The following is a 26631-nucleotide window of genomic DNA, read 5'->3' as shown; positions in this document are numbered from 1 at the left end:
AATTCTGCATTGGTTGCACCCCTCTGTTATCAGTGGCTCGTTGGTCTTGGGGTATGATATCTCGCTTTGGGGATTTGCTGATTGTTATGTGAGAGATCCCGGACGAGCCCTGCGGTGTTACCATTTTTAGTTCAAAATCACGAATTGGCTTCTCACGTCTTGTCACCTGTGTTGTCGGCAGGATTGTCTTAATTCCAGTGCATGGAGGACAGAATGCAGAGGTTCTGTCGACAACAACAGACATGGAGAAAGGAAAATGTCACAAGATGGTGTTCAAATTGAAGCTTCATTTGAACGTATCCGAATTCACGTGACCTCATGAATGGCGAATGAAAAATGCTCCTCCATTGAGCGGTGATCGAACCCGGGCTTCCCGCGCAGAAATCAAGAATTTGATCACTGAAATAACAAAGTCCGCACAGCAGCCGGCGGTATGCGCTCAGTTCGAAACCTGTCTAAAAGAACATACAGTCTCAGAGTTCTTCATTCTCTTCTGCAGCCGTGTCGGATTTGTCGCTTGCAGCTGCGATGACCCAATGATTAAGAAGTAGGACTTGCAATGTGAATTGCCGACCCAGCTTCGACGCAACACACGTGGAGAATGGAAAATGTATCAAATGGTGAGCAGATTGAAGCTGAGGGCGAATGTCGCACAATTCACGCGATCGTATGAATGGAGAATGAAAATAATCCGAAACGAACCGGAAATCGAACCCCGGTTTCTCACGTGATAAATGAGAATTCTATCACGGAGACAGCAAAGTCAGCACATTAACAAGCTGTAAGTTTCCAGTTGGAAACCTATCTGAGAGAACAAAGTGTCACAGATCTCGTGTGATAACCCTACGCATTCTGATTTATAGCTGTGCATCATTGATGGTTGCAGCTGCGATGGCCGAGTGGTTAAGGCGTTGGACTTGAAATCCAATGGGGTTTCCCTGCACAGGTTCGAATCCTGTTCGCAGCGCTACTTTTTAAAGTTTGTTCAGTGTTCAATTTAATATGAACTTGAACGAACGGACCTTGTTCGCTCCCTCAGAGAGGTGCTCCATCGCCAACGACGCTTTTAACTCGGAGCCCAATGATCTCTTGCAAAATTGCAAGACACGTGAAGGAATCTCTCCCAAGCTCCATTCTAAGTTCTGCTCGTTCGCAGAACTTGACATTTATACAATTTATTTCTGTGTTTTAATCTCTCCCTGTCTCTGTCTCTTGACTTTGCCTGTTTTCTCCTGATGGACTTCTCAGGCATCGTGAACAGCGAAGAATGATGGAACCTGCAACACCAGCAGAGAAGGGTAAAGATGGAAAGACTAAGACGGTAGGAAAAGAAAAGGTGCAACCCAGCTGATGAGTTCGTAATTAAAATCCACACATTTATGTTTCTTCCCCTCACAATGAAAAAATCAGCAATTTGAGTACAGTACACTTATGGTAGAGTGTATTATATGCGGATGTTGAGACCGACAATCGAACCATTGCCGTGGTGATGAAAGCGCCGAATCCTAAACAATAAACCCCAAGGAAACGCGGAAAATTCTTTGCTGCGAACAAGCAGAGCAACGCAGCCTTTCCTACTTGGCCCTTTGTAATTCAGGTCATTTTCCTGCCAGACAAACTGCTCGCACAAAATGGCATTTTCTGTTCGAAATAATATCGCGACAGAGGTGATGTTCAGGCAATGACATCACCAAGTGCAAGTAGGCATGTACATGAAATGGAAAGTGAGGTAAAATACTCCCACAAGCTGCTGATGGACATGTTTCCATTTCCAAAATTCACGCACTGAATACAGCTCCTTGGAAAACTGCAAGGCCACGCAGGTCCATCATGAATCGTTTGAAGCAACTGGCAGTTTAAAGTGGCATCTCCTGCTGCTTCTGTGGGGAGTGAGAGAGAGGCACTGTCGGTATTTACATACAGTTTGATTTTGCACAGAACTGCACAGTGAAACAGCAAATATACCGGGGCTGTGAGATGTTCTATATTATTCATATTTCGCCACAGGAATATCCGCAGTCAGAAGCTGAAAAGAAGGAGAGATGAGAGGCCTGAGAATAAACACAGAGCTGAATGAATCATGAAAGAGCGAAAGAAAAATTAATGTCATCAGTTCCACTTTGTCTCGTGCGCAATCTTGGGAGCTCCCCAATGGCCTGGTGGTGAGAATTCGGTACTCTCACCGCCGCGAGGTTCGATTCCCAGTCAGGGAATTAACTTTAAAAAGGGTTATGAACTTATTAAATTAATTACATGAAGCTAATTAAATCCTGTTCGTAGTTGAATCCCTTCTTTTAATCACCAGGAATCAATCGATTACTTTCTATTTCAGACTGAAGGCGATGTTGACGTGGTTACCGAGAGACAGTCAAAACTTTAATAAGATTTTTATGCTTTGAATGTCATGATTTTTTTTCATTTTATAGACTGCATCTTAAGAGTGGGATTAAAAACGCAGTGGAGTCGTTGTTAAATTTAACATTAACTGGCAATTGTCGCTGTTTATCACAGGAGCGCCCGAACTGGTTCTCCGATCAAGATGAAAGTAACGCAACGAGGAACATCTGATACAACACGAAAGGCATCGGGCTATGACAAAAATCCACACCGTTTTGCTTTTCCAAAATGAAGGGTGTGAAATTTATTCTCTGAACATAGGAACAGTCTGGTCTCACTCACGACAGAAATCGCCATGTCACAGCGAACCAGCTCTCCTGCTGCGAATGCGGCCTCCCTTCGGGCCTTTCGGGGGGTTGCCTGTCAAGGAGAATTGTAATTACCGTGAAGCCAATGTTCCATTCCTTTATATGATTCATGTGCCTGATTTCCGACCGCAGGGTAAATGGTAGAATATCGGCCCTGCTCAGCTGGCAATGATTCCGGTACATTTTCTTGATTCCAAAACATGCGTTGAAACCCTGGAACTTTGAGGCGATGAATCCTGAGGAAAAATAAAATAAGGGCTCGAACAATCAAACTTTCACACGAACGGATAACACCGCCGAGAACAGGTGAAGAGGTCACCTGCTAAACCAATAATTCACTGGGCTAAACTTTGAGATTGCAGCGACCAATATAACAACTGTCTGCAGTCAGTGAAAAATGAATGATTAAAGCTTGTAGGAGTGAAAATCCAACCAGCCAGTCTTCACTCTTAAACCAGCAACTATGAAGAAAAACATGCCGGAGAAATACTCGATTTCAGTGCGGCGACACTGGGCCAGAGTAAAGTTCATTCAATATAATTGCCGAGTGGCTGGAGGGTGGATTTGGAACTCCTGACCGATTGCACCACGCATTTTCTAGATCTGTTTGGATCACCAATCCCTTCAGTTCATCACTTGGAGGGACAATTCGATTCTCGGTTTCTTTTTCCTGACGATTGATGAAATTTTACAAATTGGAAGCGATCAATATCAAATGTAAAGACGCCACCGACATGATCACAGATGCAAAGCGGCCACACTCTGCTTCAATGAGATGAAAGTCAAGAGCGATTTCACGTTCGAATGCAATGGCTAACACAATTCATTCAACGAAAGTTCAGGTCGTTGAGGTGCCTTTAAAGTCCTGATTGTTTCTATTGAACTTCTTCCCAAAGCATTTGAGATTCACGTGGGACGATTTGGGGACGTTATTTTCTTTTGTGCAAAAGTTTCAACTGCAGTTCAAGATCAAAATTCCTGGGACGACAGTTGTTCGCAATTTATCGGTGCTGGGACCACTGCTGTTCACAATTTATCGGTGCTGGGCCACGGTTGTTCACAATTTATCGATGCTGGCACAACTGTTGTTCACAATATATCAGTGATAGGACCACTGTTGTTAACACTTCATCAGTGGTGGGACCACTGTTGTTCACAATTTATCGGTGCTGGGACCACTTTTGTTCAAAATTTACATTCATGATTTGGACACGGGAATCAGAAGTACAATTTCAAAATTTAGGGACGACACCTAATTGCGAGCTGTAGTTAATACAAAGAAAAATGCGAATAATAAAGGAAGACATTAGTAAATTTGCAGAATGGGCGTGTAAATGGCAAATTAATTGCAATATTTATTATATACTCCCTTGCCTTTTTGCCCCCCCCCCACCCCACTAAATGCATTACCTCACACTTCTTCAGATTGAATTGCATTTGCCACTTTTCTTTCCACCTGTCTGCTCTATGGATATTTTCCTGCAGTCGACAGCTTTCCTCCTCACTATCAACCACAGGAACAATTTTTGTGTCATCTGCAAATCTCTTCATCATGCCCCCTACATTTAAATCTAAATCAATGATCTGTACCACGAAAAGCAGGGACCTAGTACGAAGCCGCATGGAACCCCACTCGAAACAGCCTTCCAGTCACAAAAGCACCCGTCGACCACAACCGTTTGCTTCCTGCTCCTCAGCCAATTTTGGATTCAACTTGCCAATGTCCCTTGGATCCAATGGGCTTTTACATTTTTGACAAATCTGCCCTGTAGGACTTTGTCAAAAGCCTCGTTAAAATCCATGTTGACTACATCAATCGCGATACCCTCATCAATCCTCATTGATACCTCCTCAAATAATTCAGTTCAAACGACCATCCCTTAACAAATCCACGCTGACTGTCCTTGATTAATTCGTGCCTTTCTAAATGACGATTCATACTTCAGCTCGAGTTCAGGCCGACTGGCCTGTATTTACTCGATCTATCCCTGTCTCCCTTTTTAAACAATGGTACAACGTTAGCAATCCTCAAAACCTCCTGCACGACACCTTTTGCCAGGATGGATTGGAAAATGATGGATTGAGCCTCCGCTATTTCCTTCCTTGCTTCTGTTAACAACCTGGGATCTATTTCATCTGGGCTTGGAGATTCAGGTCGAGCGATTTGAGGACTTCTTTTTCCTCTTTGCAAACGTTTGTCCCGCAGGTCAAGATCACAAGTCTTGGTCCAAATTAGGATGTCTTCCGGCTTTGAACCTCAAATCGTGAATTATACCCCGATCCCAACGAGCCCAGAAACAAGAACGTGTCCTTAAATTAACGTGTTACAGGCACATTCTCTGAGAGGTCTGTCTGTGGAATGAAAGGGCGTTTTTGAACAGTCATTCTGTTATCCGTTTCCTCCTGAAACCTGAACAAAAACGAACACCACATTGTTATTTTGTCACTTTACTCCATAAATTAGGTAAAATAATAAACTGCATAAGGCACTACTGGGAGTTGAACCCAGGATCTTCTGTTTACTAGACAGATGCTTTAACCAACTAAGCCACAGCGCCAATTGATAACATGGTGCCCCCCACCTCCTCACTAATATCTATCAGCGACACTTCACTGTTGGGGGTTCGGGCCGTTTTGTCTCTGTCCATTTCGCTTGTCCGTTCACCTGTGCATCCCGACACTGACTGCATTTCTCGCTGAGTTTATCTTTGTGTATCCTTCAGTGAGTTGAAACATGGAGGATTATGTGTGATTGTATTTGTGACATGAAATAAATCAGGGCTTCAGACAATTCTCGCTCTGACATTGGAGAACTATTGAGCCGAACTTTACAGCGAAGTGTTGTTTATTGTGGTGCTGAAACTGAAAAAAATCGTAAGAGGAGCAAAAAGGGAAAAGGTGAAAAACTTATGAGGGAAAATGAGGACAACTCTCAAGGTTTTTACGAGTATATTCAGAGAACGAAGGGAGGCTGAGAGTAATGTGGGCCTCTAAAAGACAGATGGAGGTGATATTGTAATTGAAAATCAGGAAATGGCAGAGTTGCTAAATTTTTACTTTGCATCGGTCGTCACAGAAATGGATGAGGCTAACATACCAGAGACACGAGGAAAACTGTTAATAAATCAAGGGGATTCAGTACAAGTAAAATGATGACAATGGAGAAAATGAGGAGCCGAAAGATAGACAAATCTCCAGGACCTGATGGTTTCCACCCCAGGGATTAAAAGGAACAGGTGAGGAAATTGTACATGCTTTAGTCATGATCGATCAAAACTCTCTTGATTTAGGAATTGTTATTTAACGAAGCGCATCTTGATTGGAGGCTTCTTTTTGAGAAAGATCTCGAAGTGATAATAGAGAGACCGAAAATAAAGCTGTTTGGCAGGAGCGCTGATGCTGTCGGTTGTTCGCTGCTCTCGTGTTGCACAATTGTTAAGCGTGCGTTACTTATTTATGGCAGTATGGGCTCCAGAAATGACCAGGTTGTGAGTTCGAGCGTCTTCTAAAACAATCAAACCTTTTACTCCGAACATTTTGATCGGAGTTCAAGGTACAAATGGTATCTTCAATAACGCATCTTGTTAACAACCAGTCGTTTTTACAATACGCCCTTGTGGGACAAACGTATGGAGGTCAACAATCGACTTCTTAGTTTTCCCATGTGGGCATTTGGGTTCCTCTGGCCTACCGTCTTTCAATAGCAAGTGCCAGTTTACTTGTTCATAGGGGGAGAGGTGGCTTTTAGCGGCAGCTCATATGGCAAAGGGGCCGGTACGAGATCTTTAAATGTAAACAACCAAAAAACAATTCTTCTTTTCTTTCAGCCGATATTCATCGGTTGCAAGTTTCGTGTTGGGAAAATTTGGAAGAGAAATATTCTGCCTGGTTTCACTGTGTCACGGGTGAAATTATTCAGCTTACAGATGTTAATACGCTGAAAGGTCGGGAGGCCTTTTCCAACTCCCGTGTGGGACAAGTTCAGCCTTTGAGCCTCTGGGTAAAGTGTTATTTTTAATTGCTGCTAACGAATGACAAGACATTTCGCACAAACAAGAAGAATTGTAAACTCACGAGTTCACTGTCCATGTTTCTTACATCTTGTTCAACAGGAAAAAGGATTCTCCTCAACATGTTCCTGAGAATTTTATCAAACGGACCTCACCCTCGTTCGACGGCTGCAGGGATAATTCAGAGATCTCCCATGAATATGTACGATGGGAGCTTATGTAGTATCGAGCCTAGGTAGCTCAGTCGGTAGAGTATCAGAATTTCAAAGTGGGCAGTGAGCTGAAGGTCCAGCGTTTAACTCCCTGTCCAGGCTCGAAATTTCGGAACAGCTGGCAAGCTGTGACTTTGTTGGGGGACCTGAGATGTGTTGTCAAAGTTTCGCTGGTATCTTGTTTCCCAGGGATGGGCAGTAATGAGCCGTCTGAGGCGGTTCCCGATCAGGAATTCAACTTTACTGTATTAGTTCACTGTATTAATTTCGCAAAACTCATTAAACTCTGTGAAAAAGACGAATACTTGTTCAAATCGCCATTGATCAACCAGTAACTTTCTGTTTCCGGCTGAAAGAAATGCTAACTTTTTTATGCGTTAATTCACCAGGCAGAATTTAGGGAGTTCAGAGGGGAAGTGAAAAAGGAAATGAGAGGCAAAGAGAAATATGACTATTGACTGACGGCCAACATAAAAGGGAATCCAAAAGACTTCGACAGGCATGCAAACAGTAAACGGGTAGTAAGAGGAGGGGTGAGGCCGATTCGGCACGATAAAGGAGATCTACTCATGGAGGCAGAGGGGGTGGCCTTGGTACCAAATGAGTACTTTGTATCTGTCTTTACCAAGAAGACAGAGTCTCAGCAAAGGAAGTTATCGTTGAGATACTGGATGGTCTAAAAATTGATAAAGAAGAGGCACTTGAACGGCTGGCTGTACTTAAAGTAGATAAGCCACCACGTCCGGATGGGATGCATGCTAGGTTGCTGAGGGAAGTAAGGGTGCAAATTGCAGAGGTACTGGCCATAATCTACCAACATCCTTAGATATGTATGTGGTGCCAGAGGACTGGAAAATTGCAAAGGTTACACCCTTGTCCAAAAAAGGGTGTACGATTAAACCCAGCAACTATCGGCCAGTCAGTTTAACCTCAGTGGTGGGGAAACGTTTCGAAACGATAACCCGGGACAGAATTAACAGCCACTTGGACGAGGGTGGATTGATTAGGGAAAGGCAGCACGGATTTGTTAAAGGCAAATCGTGGTTAACTGACCTGTTAGAGTTTTTTGGTGAGGTAACAGAGAGGATAGATGAGGGCCATTTAGTTGATGTGGTGTATGTGGACTTTCAAAAGGTGTTTGATAAAGTTCCACATGGTGGGCTTATCATCAAGATTGCGGCCCATGGAATAAACGGGGCAGAAACAACATAAATGCAGAATTGACGAACAGAAGGAAACAGAGATTACTGGTGAACTGTTGTTTTTCGAAATGACGAGAGGTGTACAGTGGCGTTCCCCAGGGATCAGTGCTGGAACCACTGATTTTCTTGATACATATTAATGACTTGGACTTGAGTGCGCAGAGCACAATTTCAAAATTTGCAGATGAAACAAAACTTGGAACAGTAGTAAACAATGATAAGGATAGTGATGGACTTCAAAGGATATAGACAGGCTGGTGGCTTGGGCGGAGACGGGGCAGATGAAATTTAACGCAAAAAAAATGCGAAGTGATACATTTCGGTCGGAAAAACGAGGAGAGGCAAAATAAACTCCAGGACACAAATGTAAAAGCGGTAGAGGAACAAAGAGGGGTTTTTGTGTACAAATCGTTGAATGTGGCAGGGCAGGTTGAGAAAGCGGTTAAAAAGGATACGGGATCCTGGGCTTTATAAATTGATGTGTAGAGTACAAAAGTATAGAAATCAGGATGAAACTTTACAACACACTGGTTCGAACACAACTGAAATTTTGTGTGGGGTTCGGGACACCGCACTTCAGGAAAGATGTGAAGGCCTTCGAGGGGGTGCAGAAAAAAAATACTATCATAATTCCAGGGATAAGGGACTTTACTTACGTGAATAGACCGGAGAATCTGAGGTTGTTCTCCTTGGAACAGAGACGGTTTTGTAGAGATTTGATAGAGGTATTCAAAATCATGAAGGATCGAGGCATGGAAGATGGAGACAAACTGTTCCCATTGGCGGAAGGGTCAAGAACCAGAGGACATAGATTTAAAGTGATTGGCAAAATAACCAAAGGTGACATGAGGAAAAACTTTTTTACACAGCGAGAGGTTCGAATCTCAATGCACTGCCCGAGGGTGTGATGGAGGCCGATTCAATCATGGCCTTCAAAGGGGAGCTGGATAAGTACTTGAAAGGGAAAAAAATGCAGGGCTTCGGGGAAAGGCGGGGGAGTGATTCGAGCTGGATTGCTCTTGCAGAGAGCTAGCACGGACTCGATGGCGCGAATGGCCTCTTTCAGTGCTGTAAGCTTTCTGTGATTCAATTCTACGTGAAGGGTGCAATGCAAAGGGAACAGAGCGTGCCATAAATCGACACGACTCTGAGTATCCTCACAAGCAATGTATTTTAAGAGCAACTAATTCTGAAACGTCTTACTTGATAACTCAAGTCGTGCACTCGAAAGCAATTTGGTAAAGGGAAACTAATATTGGTGAATGGAGATAGTTGGTGCACAACTTGATATTGCTGTCCACCCGAATAGAAAACGATATTGAATGGATCGAAGTGGTCTGAAAGGATGGCCGATCGGCTGAGACGCAAACAACTTTTACACTGGCTGCACAACTAAAGTAACAGCGGCTCGTTGGTCTAGGGGTATGATTCTCGCTTAGGGAGTTTCATTGAGTGATATGCGAGAGGTCCCGGGTTCAATTCCCGGACGAGCCCGCATGTGTTTCGCCTTTTAGTGAAAAGTCACCAATTGGTTTCTCTCATCTTTTCAGTTTTGCTGTTGGGAGAACTGAATTATGTCCAGAGGATGTTTGAGCTCTTGTGGACTGAATGCCGAAGTTTCGTCGGCGCAATACACATGAAGCAAATAAAATGTCTCAAGATGATGAGGAGATTGAAACTGAATTTGGATTTTTCCCAATTCAGGCGGATATTAGATGACGGGATAGAAAGCCACATATCCAAGTTTGCCGATGACACCAAGATGGGCAGCATTGTGAGCAGTGCAGATGAAAGCATAAAATTACAGAGAGGCATTAATATAATAAATGAATGGGTAAAATTGTGGCAAATCGATATAAATTTCGTCAAGTGTGAGGTCATCCACTTTGGACCTAAAAGGATAAATCAGCGTACTTTCTAAATGGTGAAAAGCTCGAAACAGTGGAGGTCCAAAAAAGACTTAGGGGTCCATGAACACACATCATTAAAATGTCATGGACAGGTGCAAAACATAATCAAAAAGGTTAATGGAATGTTGGTCTTTATATCCAGAGGACTAGATTCAAGGGGATAGGCATTATTATACAGTTATACAAAGATCTGGTGAGACCAGACCTGGAGTATTGCCTTCAGTTCTGGGCAACGCACCTTAGGAAGGATATATTGGCTATGAAGGGAGTGCAGCGTCTATTTACCAGAATGTTGCCTGGACTCCACAGTTTAAATTACGCGGAGAGATTACGTAAACTCGCGTTTGCCTCGAATTCAGTAGATTAAGTGCTGATTTGATCGAACATTTCAAAATATTAAGGGGAACTGATGGGGTGAATAGAAAAAAAAGATTTCCGCCCGTTAGCGTGTCTCGGACTCGGGGACGCAGCCTGAATATTAGGGTCAGGACTTTCAGGAGTAAAGTTGGGAAACACCTCTGCAAGCAAAGGGAGGTAGAAGTTTGGAACTCTCTTCCACAAACGGCAGTTGATGCGAGCTCAATTGTTAATTTTAAAACTGAAATTGATAGATTTTTGTTGACCAAAGGCATTAAGGGACATGGGGCTAAGGCGATAATATGCAGTTAGGTTACATGTCAACCAGGATCTCACTGAATTGCGCATAAGGCTCGAGGGGCGAAATAGTATACTTTTGTTCTTCAGTTCCTCATTGTTACAGAATGATCCTGCATTGTATCGGGAATCGAACCAAGGTCTCCAGCGTAACAAGTAAGAATTCGACCCCAAGCACCATCAATGCGCGCGTTTGTAACAGCAGCATGTGTCCATTTGGAATCCGATCTGAACGAACATGCCGTTTACAGCTGCGGTGGCCGAGTGTTTAAAGCGTTGGACTCAAAATTCAATTGAGGTTTTCCTGCCCAGGTTTGAATTCTGCTCGCAGAGCTACTGTTGAAAGATCCCTTCAGTGCTGAAATAGATTAATTGGAGTTAATTGACCGCATTTATCTCTCTCCCAGAATGAGAGATTCTCCAGCGAGGCCGGTGCTTTTAACTTGTGTCCAATCTTCTCTTGCAAGATTTCAAGACCCAAGAAGGAATCTCTCCCAATATGTAACTTAAATTCTGCTAGTTTGCAAAACCTGACATTTATACTCTTTATTTTCTTTGCCTGCATCTCTCCATCTCTCCACGTCTCCGTCTCCTGTCTCTCTGTGTTGTCCCCAATGGACTTCTCAGGCTTCCTTGAACGGCGATGGCTGATCTAACCTGCAAAAATAGCAGAGAAGGGTAAAGAAAAAAAAGACTGAGGAAGTAGGAAAAGGAAAGGTGCAACCCAACTGATAAATTCGGAGCTAATGTTTCCACATTCATGGATCTTCGCTCTCATAGTGAATGAAAGCAGCAATTTGAGTAAAGTGTACCTATGGTGGAGTGTAAACTATGACGATGCCGAGACAGACGACAATGTCGTTTCAGAGTAATTCATTCTGTAAAGTGTTACTTGATAATACAAGTCGTACATTCAAAACAAATTTGATAAAGAGAGACTAATATTGTTGATATGAAATAATTAGTTTAGAACCTGATATTGCTCGACATCGTATATCTTACAAGAAAGCGAGTTTGGATGGCCATGGTGTTCTGAAAGGATGGCGGATCGGCTGCGTGGCAGCGAAATTTTACAGTGGCTGCACGGCTCTGTTACCAGTTGGACTTTGGATCTGATTCTCGCTCAGGGAGTTTCACTGGTTCAAATCCCGGTATGAGCCCCTTGCGTCCCCATTTTTCGTCAAAAACCACCAATTGGCTTCTCACATCTTTGAAGTAAGTGCAGAAGGCAGGTTTGACTTATCTCCAGCCGAGCATGTTTGAACACCAGAGGACAGAATGCAAAGGGTTTGTCCACGAAAGACACGTAGACGAAATGAAGATAATCTTTCAAGAAGTTGTACAGATTGAAGCCGGCACATGAATTTATCCCAATTCAGGCGATTTCATGGGTACAGATACAAAAGGTAAAGGAAGCTGCTTTGGCCTGGAACCAAACCCCTGGTTTCCCGTCGCCAGGCGAGGGTTCTGCACTCAACCACCAATCCACACACGGCTGCAGGCTGCACGTGTAGCGTTGGATACAAGTCTGGAACATGCAGTCTGGCAGAGTTCCTGTGATAAGCCTGCGCAGTCTACAACCGCGTGCTACCTGTGGGTGACCAAACGAGTGGGTCAAGCAAGGTCTTGAAATTCACTGAGATTCGAAATCACTTCAAACCGCCACTCTAAAATGGTCAAATAAATAAGAGCTGTCGTTACCAGGCAGCGTTTACTTTTTTCAGAAATAATGTAAGAATCCAGCCCTATGTACACGTCTAAGATTTCACGGCATGCGACGAATTTCCTTTAAGCTGCCAACTAAATTCTGCTCAACCACAGAATTGGAGATTTATACTATTTTTCTTTGCATGCATCTATCTATCTCTGTCTGCGTTTCTTCACTTTCGCTGTTGATCCCTAATGGACTTATCAGGCTTCCTTCAACAGCCAGGTCTGCAAACCCGGGATGGGAAAAGGCTGTCGGTTCTTCGTCCAATTGTTGGATTTCGACGGGTTGAGTTTTGCTATTTTCCGTCTCCGTTTTCGGAAAATATAAACCGAGATGGGATTTCCCCTCCTCTGGTCCCGTCACCTGCGGATAATGGGAATGAACCCGATCTATCATCCGGTCCTAATATCTGTATTCTCATTGTTTAACAATAAAATTACGGGGTTACAGTTATTTTCAGGACACATTTTAGAAATTCAGACTTATTCGAAAACTAGAAGCACGTGGGATTAAAGGGCCGGTGGTAACGTGGGCAAGTAATAGGCTGGGGGATAGGAGGCAGAGAGGAATGGTGAACGGATGTTTTTCTGACTGGGGAGAAATATGCAGTGGAATCCCCCAGGGGTCGGTATTAGGACTATTGCTTTTCTTGTTATATATAAATGTCTTGGATGTGGGAATAGGGAATACAATTTCGAAGTTTGCGGATGATACAGAACTTGGCAACGAAGTAAATCGTGAGCAAGATAATAGCAGACTTCAGGAGGACATGGACAGACTGGTGAAATGGGCGGTCACGTGACAGATTTAACGCCGATCAGTGTGAAGTGATGCACTTTTAGAAGAAGAACATGGAGAGGCAGTATAATCTAAATGGAACAATTTATGGGGGGTTCCAAGAGCAGAGGAACCTGGGGGTTCATATTCAGAAAACAGGGCAAGTTGATAAGGCGGTTAAGAAAGCATATGGAATACTTTGCTTTGTCAATAGGGGCATTGAATACAAAAAATGGAAATCATACTAATCCTTACAAATCAGTGTTTTGGTCTCATCTGGAGTATATTGTACAGATCTGGGCACCACACTTTAGGATGAAAAGGGATTGAAGAGGATTCAGAGCAGGTTGACCTGGATGATACCAGGAATGAGGGACTTCAGTTATTTGGAGAGATTGGAGAAGCTGGGATTGTTCTCCTTGCAGCAGAGATGGTTAACGGGAGACCTAATAGAGGTACTCAAAATAATGAGGGGTTTTGAAAGAGCAAGGAGGGAGAAACTGTTTCCTCTGGCATGTGGGTTGGTAACCAGAGATCATAGATTTAAAATAATTGGGAAAAGAACTAGAGGGGAATTGAGGAGAATTTTTTTCACACAGAGGGTTGTTAAGATCAGGAACGCACTTCCTGAAAGGGTGGTGGAAGCCGATTCCATGGGATCATTCAAAAGGCAATTGGACATAATTGAAGAGGACTAATTTGCAGTGTTATGGGGAAAAATCTGGGGTGTGGGTCTAATTTGGACAGGTCTTCGAAAAAGCCGACACTGGCACGACGGCCGAATGGCCTCCTTCTGTGCTGTAAGATTCTATGATTCTATGATTACCTTCTGAATCATTACAATTGAAGCTATTCAGTGTTGAGCAACCAAGAAAATTATAACCGTGATATTCTGCTTCTCCATTCCCTTATGAATATCGCAGATTATACTGTCCAGGCGGGGGTGGGTCTGAATGGGGGATAGAGTGCGGAGCTTGGAATGGAAGCCTAGCAGAATGAACTTGGTCTCATCAGTTTTTGTTATTTTTCCGACCAGTTGCCCGAAGCAGGCGGTGAACCTTTTTCTCGAGAGAGGATCGTCATTTCAGTTCAGAAGGAAAAAGGTATCAAGAAAATCGCGTAAAACGCACACAGAATGATCCGGGACTTACAGCACATCCCTTTTAAACAGACACAGACACGGAATGATCCGGACATAAATCATAATTATGGGACATAAGTTTATCTTACGTTGACCATAAGATTTACTCATTTTACAATGACACCAATGTGCACTCTGATATTTCACGATCTCACAATCTCACAATCTCAACACCTTCCTGGAAGGAACTGTTGCTGATTTCAGCAAACAATGCAAAACCCTCCGTCTGCCGTTTCGAGAAGGATGGGACTTTCACCAGACCTTCTGGGTGGACTGAATGGGAGAAACAAAACTTAAACGCAATAACGACGAAGATGGGATTCGAACCCACGCGTGCAGAGCACAATGGATGAGCAGTCCATCGCCTTAACCTCTCGGCCACCTCGTCGCATGCGGAAACTTGCGAAACCCCCTTTATTCAAAATTAAAATTCTGGCTTTGTTGCCAATCTGAAACAAAAACTGTCAATGTGTATATCCTCAGCAGGTCAGGCAGAATCTTTCGACATCGAAACAGAGTTAACGTTTCAGGTCCATGACCATCAAATGAGTATTCCAACTCACTCAACTTGCGCCTTGTAAATGGGTGAACAGCTTTAGGGAGTTAGAAGGTGAGTCACTTGGCGCAGAATATCCAGCCTCTGACCTTCTCTTGTCGCCAAAATATTTATGTAGCTGGTCCAGTTATGTTTCTGGTTAATGGTGACCACTAGTATGTTGATAGTGGGGGATTCGGCGATGTTACTAACGAATCCCCACAGAAGAGATTTACTGTAATGATTCCAGGGATGAGGGGTATAAGTTTCATGAATAGATTTGAGAAGCTGGGGTTGTTCTGCTTGGAACAGAGACGGTTCCGAGGAGATTTGATAGAGGTATTCAAAATCATGAAGGATCGAGACAGAGGAGATAGAGAGAAACTGTTCCAATTGGCGGAAGGTTCAAGGACCAGAGAACATAGATTTAAGGTGTTTGGCAAAAGAACCAAAGGTGACATGAGGAAAAACTTTTCGACACAGCGAGTGTTTCGGGTCTGGAATACACCGCCCGAGGGGGTGGTGGAGGCAGATTCAATCATGGTGTTCAATAAAGAACTGGATAAGTATTTGAAACGAAAGAGAATACAGGTCTACAGGGATAGGGTGGGGGAGTGGGTCTGTCTGGATTGCACTTGCAGAGAGCCGGCACGGACTCGATGTGCCGAATGGCCTCTTTTCGTGCTGTGACCTTTCTATGATTCTATTCTATTTGTGGGAGGCGATGCGAAGCGACCGGAGCGTGACGTAAATCGACCTGCTCATGTACATTCCCTGATAATAAATCCTTGTGTGATGCAAAGAAGAAATTCATAATTATGGTGCATATCTTTTATATTATACTGACTATAAGAGGTACTCGGTTCACCAGGGCGCCATTGTGCACATTGATTGATGCTTCACCTCGATCACCACTTGAAGTCCCAACACCTCCGTCCAAGAAACAGTTGGGTGGCAATCCAGACTTTGCTGAATTTTGCAAACAGGTTTAAACCAGCAATGCGGAAAAGCACTTCTTATCAAAGAAGGGTTTTTGGTGAGGCGGCGAAAATGGAAGGGTGCACATATTCTGGCAGCAGTGAGATTCGAACCCTCATAATTCAGAGATGGAAACCAGCATCTAAGACAGCGCAGTTATTCACGCACATGGTAAGCCATTTAGTTCGGATGACAAAGCTCATACAGCTGAAACGTTTCCTCTGGTTCTTTCACCACAGGTGCTGCCTGACCTGCTCAGCATTTTCTGTTTTCATTTTTGTGATTTCACAGTGGCTGTTTGCCTGAAAACACCCAATTTGACCCAAGGACGCAGCTCGCACTTTACTTTCCTCACGCGCTTAAAGTCTGCCGTTTCCGAACTAAATCTCCTCCACGCCGAGCTTTCAAAGGACCTTTCGCTCACGGCCAACCTCCTGTAATCGACACCTTTTCACCATTGCCGCTCTTTTCATTTCTCCTCATTCCTTTTCAATCGGACATTTCCACAGACCTATTAAGATCAAGCGGAACATTTCCGACTTTCCTGCACCGCCCAGATTGCCAAAAATGCACATTTCAGCCGTCTTTCGCAGCAATGTCGCGCCGCCCGTCTCTCCCGCACATCAACTGTTCGGGGAAAAGCGCCAACGACCATGAAAACAAAACCCAGTTCTTCAGTTAACATCCCCCGTGTCACAAGATACCCCATGGAAATTTCACGGAAAAGTATGCGCTGTCCTTCCGAATGCCAGCCCTGCTTTCTTAGAGCTTGTCTCTGGAGCAGATCGAAATGTATCGACTGGTTTCAAGGCACAAATGAACATTGATGCGAACGGGACATGTGCCCCCGAGAAACAGCGGTCGATGGAGAGCAAACTTAAAGCCGGAAGAATGTGAAAGTGAATGTTCGATTCGGCAAGGCCGCAGGAAAGTCTCAATGAAATAGACCATGATCGTCGAAGGAAGGAAAAGCTGGAAGAAGCGGCAGGTCTGAATTGTGGATCATCCAGCAGAGACACATGGAGAACAAAAACAGGATAAAGACAAAGGTGCTGGGGCAGAAAGAAAAAGCACGAAATAAGAGGAATGAAAAGAGAGTGAAAGAAAGAATGGGAGAGAGGGAGGTGAAAGAAAGAAAGAGAGAAAGAAAGATAGAAGGGAGAGAGAAAATCAAGCGTGCAATACTCACCCCGCAAACGGGCGCTGCTCCCAATCGGCTACACTTGGCCCCACAGACCCTCATCCCATTCACACCATCCTTCAATACACTGTCAATGTTGTGCAGTGAAACAGAGAGTTTAAAGGTATAAAGACACACACACCATCCTAAAATACACTTTCAATACCTGTGCAGAGAGACAGAGAGTTTAAAGATACAGAGATACTTACATACTATCCTACAGTACACATTAAACATCCGTGCTGTGAGTCAGAGAGTTTACAGGTACAGAGACACACAGCGTCCCACAATACACTTCAAATCACGTGCAGTGAGTCAGAGCGTTTCAGGATATAGAGAAATTCACTTTCTTTTTTCAAAAGTGGTACATCCCAGAAGCAAGAGAGAGCGTGGGTCAGTCTCCCTCTCCTGATAGAGCTGAGGCTTGTCAGTCAAGAGTCCTCTCCTCCGTGTATTGGCCGTGGAGGAAGTGCAGAGTAGATTTAATAGAATACCTTCAGCCTGACCGAGGTTAGGCTGACTGGCCTGTAATTACTTGATCTATCCTTTTCTCCCTGTTTATACAACAGTACAACTTTAGCAGTCCTCCAATCCTTCGGCATATCACCTGTAACCAGGGAGGATTGGAAAATGATGACCAGAGCCTCCGTTATTTCCTTCCTTGCTTCTGTTAACAGCCTGGGATATATTTCATCGGGGTCGGGAGATTCAGGTGGAGTGATCTGCGGACTTCATTTTCCTCTTTGCAAAGATTTTCACCGCAGGTCAAGATCACAAGTCTCGGTCCAAATTAGGACTACTTCCGGGTTTGAACCTCAAATCGTGAATTATACCCTGACCTCAACGAGCCCAAAAACGAGAACGTGTCTTTAAGTTAACCCGTTGCTGACACATTCTATGAGAGGTCTGACTGTACACTGAAAGGGCGTTTTAGAAGAGTCAATCCAATATCAGTTTCCTCCTCAAACCTGAACAAATACCAATTCCAAAGTGCCATTTTGTCGCTTAATTCCACAAATTAGGTAAAAATAATTAGTTACACAAGGCACTGCTGGGAGTTGAACCCAGGATCTCCTGTTTACAAGACAGATGCTTTAACCAACTAAGCCACAGCGCCCATTCATGATCGCTCAGCCCCACCTCCTCTCACTAATATCTATCAGCGATACGTCACTGTCTGTTTGGGGTTCAGACCGTTTCATCTTTGTCTGTTTGGTTTGTCCGTTCACCTGTGCATCCCGATGCTGCCTCCATATCTCGTTTTGTTTATCTTTGTGTCTCCATCAATGCGTTGATATACGGATAAGTATGTGTACTTATGTTTGTTACATTAAATAAATTACCGGTTTAGACAATTCTCGCTCTGAAAGTGAAGAACTATTGAGACGCACTTTACAGCAAAGTATTGTTTATTTTGGTGCTGAAAATAAAAAACCGTAAGAGGTCCAAACAGGGAAAAGGAGATAAACATGTTAGGGAAAATGAGGACAACAGTCAAGATTTTTACCAGTATATTAAGTGAAAGAAGGGAGGCTTAGAGTAATGTGGGCCGCTTAAAGACAGATGGAGGTGATATTGTAATTGAAAATCATGAAATGTAGAGTTGCTGAATATTTACTTTGCTTCGTTCTTCACAGAAATAAATGAGGCTAACATATCAGAGATATGAGGAAAACTGTAAATAAATCAAGGGGTTTCAGTATAAGTAAAATAATGGCAATGGAGAAAATAATTCGATTAAAGATAGACAAATCTCCAGGACCTGATGGTGACCATCCCAAGGGACTGAGAGGACTAGGTGAGGAAATTGTACATGCTTTAGTCATGATCGTTCAAACTCTCTTGATTCAGGAATTGTTCCTTTGATGGAAACAATTTCAATGTCACTCCATTATTTGGGATGGGGAGCAGAGATGATGTTGGAAATTATAGACCCATTAGTCTGACATCCGTTGTGGGGAAGTTGCCAGTATCCGTTATTAGAGAAAGAGAGATTGAGCACTTGGATAAACATAAATTGATCAGAGAGAACCAGCATGGATTTGTAAAGGGTAAGTCAAGTCTAACAAAACTAGTTAAACTTTATGAAGATGTAACTAACGTGGTAGTTAATGGAGTGTCCATGGTTGTTAAATGATATTGACTTCCAGAGGTATTCGATAAGGTACCATATAAGAGACTGTTAACGACAATGACAGTGCGTAGAATTTAAGACAACCTAATGAAATGGGTAGGGAGTTGGTTAGAAGGTGGGAGACAGAGTCCCGGTATATAAATGACATAGATGAAGGAATAGAGAGCCGTGTATCCACGTGTGTCGCTGACACCAAGATAGGTGTCGCAGTGAGTCGTGTAGATGGAAGCATAAAGTTACAAAGGGAAATTGATAAATTAAGAGAGTTGGCAAAACTGTGGCAGATGGAGCAACATAGAATTACATGGAAAGTACATCACGGAAACAGGCAATTCGGCCCAACGAGACAATGCCGGTGTTTATGCTGCAAACAAGCCTCCGCCATCCCCATTTAATCTAACCCTATGAGCAAACCCTTAGATTCCTTTCTCCTCCATTTGTTTTTCTAGCTTCGCTGTAAACGAATCCATGCTATTCGCCTAAACTACTCCTTGTTGGAGCGAATTGAACATTCTAACCACTCTCTGGGTGAATGTGTTCCTCTTGAATGCCATATTGAATTAAATAGTGAATACCTTATATCCATTGCCTCAATGATTTGGAGTCCCCACCTCCACAAATGCAAACACTTTATCTACGCCTAACCTATCAAACCCTTGCATAATCTTAAAGTCCTATATCAGGTCACCCCTCAGCCTTCTCTTTTCTGTACAGAAGAGTTCCAGTCTGTTCAAACTTTCAATATGGAGAAGTGTGAGTTCATCTACATTGGACTGAAGCAAGACAGATCAGAGTATTTTCTAAAAGGTGAGAAGCTAGGAACTGTGGAGGAGCAGAGAGATTTAGGGGTCCAAGCACAGAAATCGCTAAAAGCCAGTGGAATGGTAGGAAAATTAATTTAAATAACTCATGGGATGTTGGCCGTTATCTCAAGGAAGCTGGTATTCAAAGGGGGGGGGGGAAGAATGTTACAGACAGAAATCTATGCTGAGACCCCATTTAAAGTATTGCATTCAGCTCTGGGCACCACATCTCAGGAAAGATATATTGGCCTTAGAGGAGGTGCAGCTTGAATGACCAGAATGATACCGGGGCTAAAATGGTTAAATTATGAGGACATGTTATGCGGAGGTCGGTCCTCATTTTTCTCTTATGGATCCGGCACCATCCGTTTACTGTGGACGGGAGCGCGTCAGATACTAAGTCAGTCAGAATCGGATGCAAATCACATAACCGGCACAGCGGCTCTGGAACTGGCGACTGGTTTTACATTGAGTCTTTTTTATGGGATAGGCTGTACATTGTTTGTACAATAATAATAAGTTGGATACAATGAAGGTTTTTTTCAGTTATTTCCCATTTCCATCCACACCAGTTTTACATAGTAAAAGGTAACAATGTTTAAGGGATGTGATGTACAGTGTTGGTGGAATCAGTGTAATTTAACTTGATATATTGTAGAATCTGTTGTCTATCCCAGGCTCTTACCTCAGGTTTAGATCCTCACCTAGTTTAAAACCAGTCACTCACTGATATAAATAAACCAGTAACAACCCCGAAACCTCAGCGGCGATATTTGTTCCGATACTAAGTGACGGTCCCAATTTCCACTGAAATTCTCGATCAGCAAATACCAGAGGCTGTTTTGGGTTTGACAAACTGTGAAACAGATTGTTTTAAAAGCCGGAAAGAGGGAAATACTGGTGGTTGATATTAAGTGTTGTACATTAACTCTTTCTGTTTCCGATTTACAATTTATCTTTGTGTGTGACTGATAGGAGCGGCTATAACGGAGCCCAGTGACTGGGTAACGAGCTGCACTGAATCATTGTCCTGTGTTACAGACCGGCTCGTTAGACCTGTTCATTTCGTCTCATCTCATTGTCAGCAAACAGGAAATTACTAAAGTTTCGGCTGGTGAATAACAGCTCGAAATATCAATCCTCTCTACCATTGGGGACAGAGTCTTCCGAAAAACAGGGATTTTCACTCGTGCAAATTTCATCCACATTTTCTGCTCTTCATTTCTCTGATCTGTTTGATGCGGCTTTCCCTTCAATTCACGACCTACAGGAAAAGTCCGATTTTACAGTCGAGTTTCGGGTCAAGAGGTATGGTGAGATTTCAAATAATTGAAATCGACCCTTATTAACGCCAATATCGTCACCTACACGTTTGACGAATGCAAAGCGGCTTCACTCACGGTTTTGCTGCACAACTCGTTCAAAGATACTGTCGGTAATTGGAGGGTCTTTGAAGTGATGACACGAACATAACAGTTCGCGCTGCCATTTTCCTCAAGACGCTTCAGATTCATGTGGAATGATTTAGGTCTGGCGTTTAAATCTGTTCCCTTTTCACAAATCCGCGTTTGAACCTGTATCCTTCAGTATTTTTGATAACCAATACCAAATCGGTTTGTCCTGTATTTTACATTACTTTTTAAATATTACAGATAAGCAGAGCACTTGAGCTGTCACAGCTGTGGCTTTGACTTTTCACCCTCTCCTCCAGATCTCCCCGGCAACTGCCACTAATCACAATCTTCTGTCACACTTCTCCATCAGAAAGTTCCGAGCCTCGGTTTTCAAATGAAATAACGCCCATCTCTTCAATCAACGACAGCCCAGAGAGAGTTTCTCAGTTTCATTTCACACTTTTTCCAAATCCTCCTAAAAGCACCATCAAAAGTTGTCCTTTAGTTAATAATAAGATCAATAAAAGTTCTTATCTTCAGGGGTTTTGTTTCAGATTCCAGGCCTTTTAAAGTTCACTGCGGATATTTATCGAAGCGCATCTTGATTGGAGGCTTCTTGGAGAAATCGGAGAAAGATCACAAAGCGATAATTCAGAGACGGAAAATGAAGCTGTTTGACGGGAGCACTGATAGGACCGATTGTGCGCTGCTCTTGTGGCGCAAGCGCTCAGCGTGCGGTACTTTTATGAGCTCCAGAAATGCCCAGGATGTGAGTTTGAGCCTCATCTGGAACAATCGAACATTTTGAGTTCAAGGTCCAACTGGTATGTTCCATAACGCATCTACTTCTCAGTTTTCCCATGTGAGCACTTGGGTTCCTCTGGCCTACCGTCTTGCAATAGTAGGTGTGAATTTACTTGTTTATTGGGGGAGAGGGAGCTATTAGCGGCAGCTGATATGGCAAAGGGGCCGGTATGAGAACTTTCAATCTAAAGAACTAAACATACAATTCTTCTTTTCGTTTAGCGGATATTCATCAGTTGGAAGTTTCGTGTGGGGAAAATCTGGATGGGAAATATTCTCCCTGGTGTCACTGTGTAACGGGTGAAATTATTCAGCTTACAGATGTTAATATGCTGAAAGGTCGAGAGGCCTTTTCCAGCTGCCGTGTGGGACAAGTTCAGCTTTTGGGCCACTGGGTGAAGTGTTATTTTAATTCCTGCTAACGAATGACAAGATATTGTTAAATAATAGCTACATCATGAAATAAATTTAAAACAGAAATAGACAGTTTCCTAGAAGTAAAGGGAATTCGGGGTTACGGGGAGCGGGCAGGAAATTGGACATGAATTTAGATTTGAGGTTAGGATCAGATCAGCCATGATCTTATTGAATGGCGGAGCAGGCTCGAGGGGCCGATTGGCCTACTCCTGCTCCTATTTCTTATGTTCTTGTGTTCTTATTTGGCACAAACACGAAGAATTGTAAACTCACGAGTTCACTGTCCATGTTTCTTACATCATGTTCAACAGAAACAAGGATTCTCCTCAACACGTTGCTAACAATTTTATAACATGGATCCTCACCCAATTTCGACATCGACGATGGATAATTCAGAGTCCTACATTGAATATGTACGATAGGAACTTAACAAATTGCGAGCCTGCGTTGCTCAGTAGGTAGAGCAACAAACTTTTAAAACGGGTAGTGATCTGAGGATCCAGTGTTCTGGTTGTAAATTTTGAAACAGCTGGCAAGTTCTGTCTTCGCAGCGGAGCAACAACTATGGGACAGACGATGCCTGCAATGTGTTGTCAAAGCTTCGGTGTTATCTTGTTTCTCAGGGATGGGCAGTAATGCGCTCCCTGAAGCGGCAATTGCAGCTTCCCGCCAGCAACGTGTGATTGGAGAGAGCGGGGCCGGACAGGCGGCCTGAATGTTGTTGCTCTCGTGGCCTCACTCAATGCGGGAGCTGGGGAACATCGAACATCGAAAAACTGATCTCTTTGTTGCCGCGGCTGCAATGCTGTTTATAACTGTATTTATAAACCGAGGCAGCGCTGCAGGATCCTTTAATGACCTCTCACAAATCAACTGAATACAATCGCAATGTGCAGCTTTGAAAGGGGCTTCCTGCACAGTCGGGGCATGAAACGTGAATGAGGGCGAGACACTGTCTGTATATGTGTAGTGTTTGAATGTGTATTGAACTATACAGAGAATGGAAAATATATCGGTTCAGTTAGGTGTGGTATTTTATTCACATTTAACCACAGACCGAATTCTTGCTTTTTTCAGACGTATTGATTTTTAGTGGGTAACTTTTTCAAAATGTTTCTGCCCGGTTTCGAACCGGAGACCTTTCGCGTGTTAGGCGAACGTGATAACCACTACACTACAGAAACTCTGCTGCTCGCATTGTTATAGGAAACCCTCAGAAGATAGCTGCCGTCTGCACATGCTCTCAGTGTGGGAGACGGGTCCCTTTCCCGTTCAGGGAATTAACTTCTGCAAAATAGTTTACTGAATTAATTTCGCAATACTCATTAAATTCTGAAAAAAGACGAATAGTTGTTCAAATCGCCATTAATCAACTCATAACTTTTTGTTTCAGGCTGACGGAAATGCTAACTTTTTTTTAATTCATTCACCTGGCTGAATACAGAATGTTGAGAGGGGAACTGAGAGGGAAAATAAGAGGGGCAAAGAGAGAGTATGAGAAAAGGCTGGCGGCCAACATAAAGGGGAATCCAAAAGCCTTCCACAGGAATCTGAACATTAAACGGGGAGTTAGAACCCGACTCTGATTCGGGACCAGAAAGCAGATCGACTCATGGAGGCAGCCCAAAAATGCATCCGCTCGGTTTTGAATCGTAGATTTTTCGCATATTAAACGAACGTGATAACCACTACACCACAGAAACTCTACTGCACACATGGTTGTGGGAAACCCTCAGAAGATAGGTGCCGTCTGCACAGGCTCTCAGTGTGGGAGACGGGTCCCTTTCCCGTTCAGGGAATTAACTTCTACAAAATAGTTTACTGTATTAATTTCTCAATACTCATTAAACTCTGAAAAAAGATGAATAGTTGTTCAAATCGCCATTAATCAACTAATGATCCCTCACAAATCAACTGAAACCTGTCGGAATGTGAATTCCATTTTACTTTTCCAAAGTAAGGGGAGTGACATTCATTGCGGAAAAATGGGAAACAGTTTACATCTTGCTCACTGCAGAAATATCCACGTCACAGCGAGACAGCCCTCCTGCAAACAGTGAGTCTTCTCTTCGGACCTGGTCTGTCAAGAAGATTTCTGATTTCCTTGAAGCCAATCTCGGTTTTTTATTGATTGTTCGTGTGCCTGCTCTCCGACCGCAGTCTAAATGTTGGAATATCAGCCGTGCTCAGCTGGTCGCAGCACTTTAGAAACCCGGCAATGCGAGACAATGAATGTTAAGGTAACAGTTACCCCCTGTGAGTGGAATTCAACCACCAACCATTATTAATTAATAGGAACCAATTGCGCTATAGAAACACGACGGCTTGCGCACTGAACCATTAATTCACCGAGCGAAAGCTTCAGCTTGCAGTGACCAATGCAACAGCTGTCTTACCATCAGTTTACTTTTCCAAAATAAAGGGTGTGCAGTTTGCACGAGTGAAAATCAAAGCTGTCTTATTTCTGAACTTCAAACGCCCCTTGCCCCCAAATGTCTGTATGCTGGAAGACTCAGTCACCCAGTGATAGACAGCATTGATTTTACGAGCTGTGATTCACCATCCTCTATTTCAGTAATATTCAGGTTTGCTGAAAATGAGATGAGATGAAATGAGCAGGTCCAACGAGCCGGTCTGTGACACGACACGGTGTCTACAATGTTGTCTCTTGCACTTACAGTGAAACGGACGGCAGTTTTCTCTTTTAAACCAGAGGTTAAGATGTTCAGAAAAAAATGTACCCGAGAAAGATTGGATTTCAGCGGGTGACTCCGGGCCAGAGTAAAGTTCACTCAAAATTTGTGATTGCCGAGTGGCTGAACGGTGGATTTGGAACTCCTGTGTGACTGCACATCGCGCTGTTCAGATCTGCTTGGATCGATATTCCCTTCAACTCATCACTTACAGGACAGTCCGACTCTAAGTTTCATTTCCCCGGCGCTTGGTGATATTTCAAAAATTGGATAAGACCCGTGCTTCGCACAACCTCGTCACTTACACGCTGACAGATACAAAGCGGCCATTCTCTGCTTCAGTGAGATGAAGACCGACAGCAGTTTCACGATCGAATGTAATGGCGAACAAAACTCATTCAAAGCAAGTGCAGGTCACTGAGGTGCCTTTAAATTCCTGATTGTTTGCACTGAACTTCTTCCCAAAGCGTTTGAGATTCACGCGGGGCGATTTGGTGACTTCTTTTCATTTTATGCAAAAGTTTCAACTGCAGTTTAAGTTCAAAAGCCTTGGGACCACTATTGTTCACAATTTATCGGTGCTGGGACCACTGTTGTTCACAATTTTTCGGTGCTGGGACCAATGTTCACAATTTATCGGTGCTGGGACCACTGTTGTTCAAAATTTACATGAATGATTTTGACACGGAAATCGGAAGGACAATTTCAAAATTTGCGGACGACATCTAATTGGGAGCTGTAGTTAATACAAACGCAAAATGCGAAAAATACAGGAAGACATTAGTAAACTTACAGAATGGGCGTGTAAATGGCAGATGAATTTCAATATAGATAAGTGTGAGGGGGTGCATTTTGTTAGGAAGAATAAGTTGGCCACATACTGCTGGATAATAAGAGTCTAAATGGAGGAGAGGAGCAAAGGGATCTATGGGTACCGATAGACAAATCATTAAAAGTCACGACACAGGTTAATAAGGCTATGAGAAAGCAAACTAAGCACCGGGGTTCATTTCTAAAGGGATAGAATTGAAAAGCAGAGATGTTATATTAAACTAGTAGAGATCCTAGTTTAGACAACATTTGGAGTACTGGGCACAGTTCTGATCTCCATATTATAAGAAGGATATAGGGACATTGGGGAAGGTGCAATAAGATTCACAATGATGATACCAGAACTGAGAGGATATACTTATCAGGAAAGGCTGAACAGGCTAAGGCTCTTTTCTCTAGAAAAGAGATGGCCGAGGTGTGACCTGATAGAAGTTATGAAAATAATGAAAGGGTTTGATGGGGCAGACGTAGATAAAATCTTTCCACTTGCCTTGTGGGTGTGTCCAAAACTAGTGGTCATAAGTATAAGATAGTCACTAA

The 26631-nt window shown here is 43.3% G+C and overlaps 6 non-coding genes across 6 annotated transcripts; 2 read left to right on the top strand and 4 right to left on the bottom strand.

Annotated features, from left to right (window-relative positions):
- The first annotated feature begins 885 nt into the window (after positions 1-885).
- Positions 886-967, top strand: trnas-uga (transfer RNA serine (anticodon UGA)). The gene has a single exon. It is a non-coding gene; the product is annotated as a tRNA-Ser (tRNA).
- A 4222-nt stretch (positions 968-5189) lies between these two features.
- Positions 5190-5263, bottom strand: trnat-agu (transfer RNA threonine (anticodon AGU)). The gene has a single exon. It is a non-coding gene; the product is annotated as a tRNA-Thr (tRNA).
- A 4271-nt stretch (positions 5264-9534) lies between these two features.
- Positions 9535-9623, top strand: trnap-agg (transfer RNA proline (anticodon AGG)). The gene is given in 2 exon segments: positions 9535-9570; positions 9588-9623. It is a non-coding gene; the product is annotated as a tRNA-Pro (tRNA).
- A 5005-nt stretch (positions 9624-14628) lies between these two features.
- trnas-gcu (transfer RNA serine (anticodon GCU)) lies at positions 14629-14710 on the bottom strand. Its single transcript has one exon. It is a non-coding gene; the product is annotated as a tRNA-Ser (tRNA).
- Positions 14711-18058: 3348 nt separating this feature from the next.
- trnat-ugu (transfer RNA threonine (anticodon UGU)) lies at positions 18059-18132 on the bottom strand. Its single transcript has one exon. It is a non-coding gene; the product is annotated as a tRNA-Thr (tRNA).
- Positions 18133-23678: 5546 nt separating this feature from the next.
- On the bottom strand, positions 23679-23751 carry trnav-aac (transfer RNA valine (anticodon AAC)). The gene has a single exon. It is a non-coding gene; the product is annotated as a tRNA-Val (tRNA).
- Positions 23752-26631: the final 2880 nt, after the last annotated feature.

Source organism: Heptranchias perlo, chromosome 20 (genome assembly GCF_035084215.1).
Source record: "Heptranchias perlo isolate sHepPer1 chromosome 20, sHepPer1.hap1, whole genome shotgun sequence".
NCBI classification, from domain to species: domain Eukaryota; kingdom Metazoa; phylum Chordata; class Chondrichthyes; order Hexanchiformes; family Hexanchidae; genus Heptranchias; species Heptranchias perlo.
This window is presented reverse-complemented; position numbering and strand designations above follow the sequence as displayed.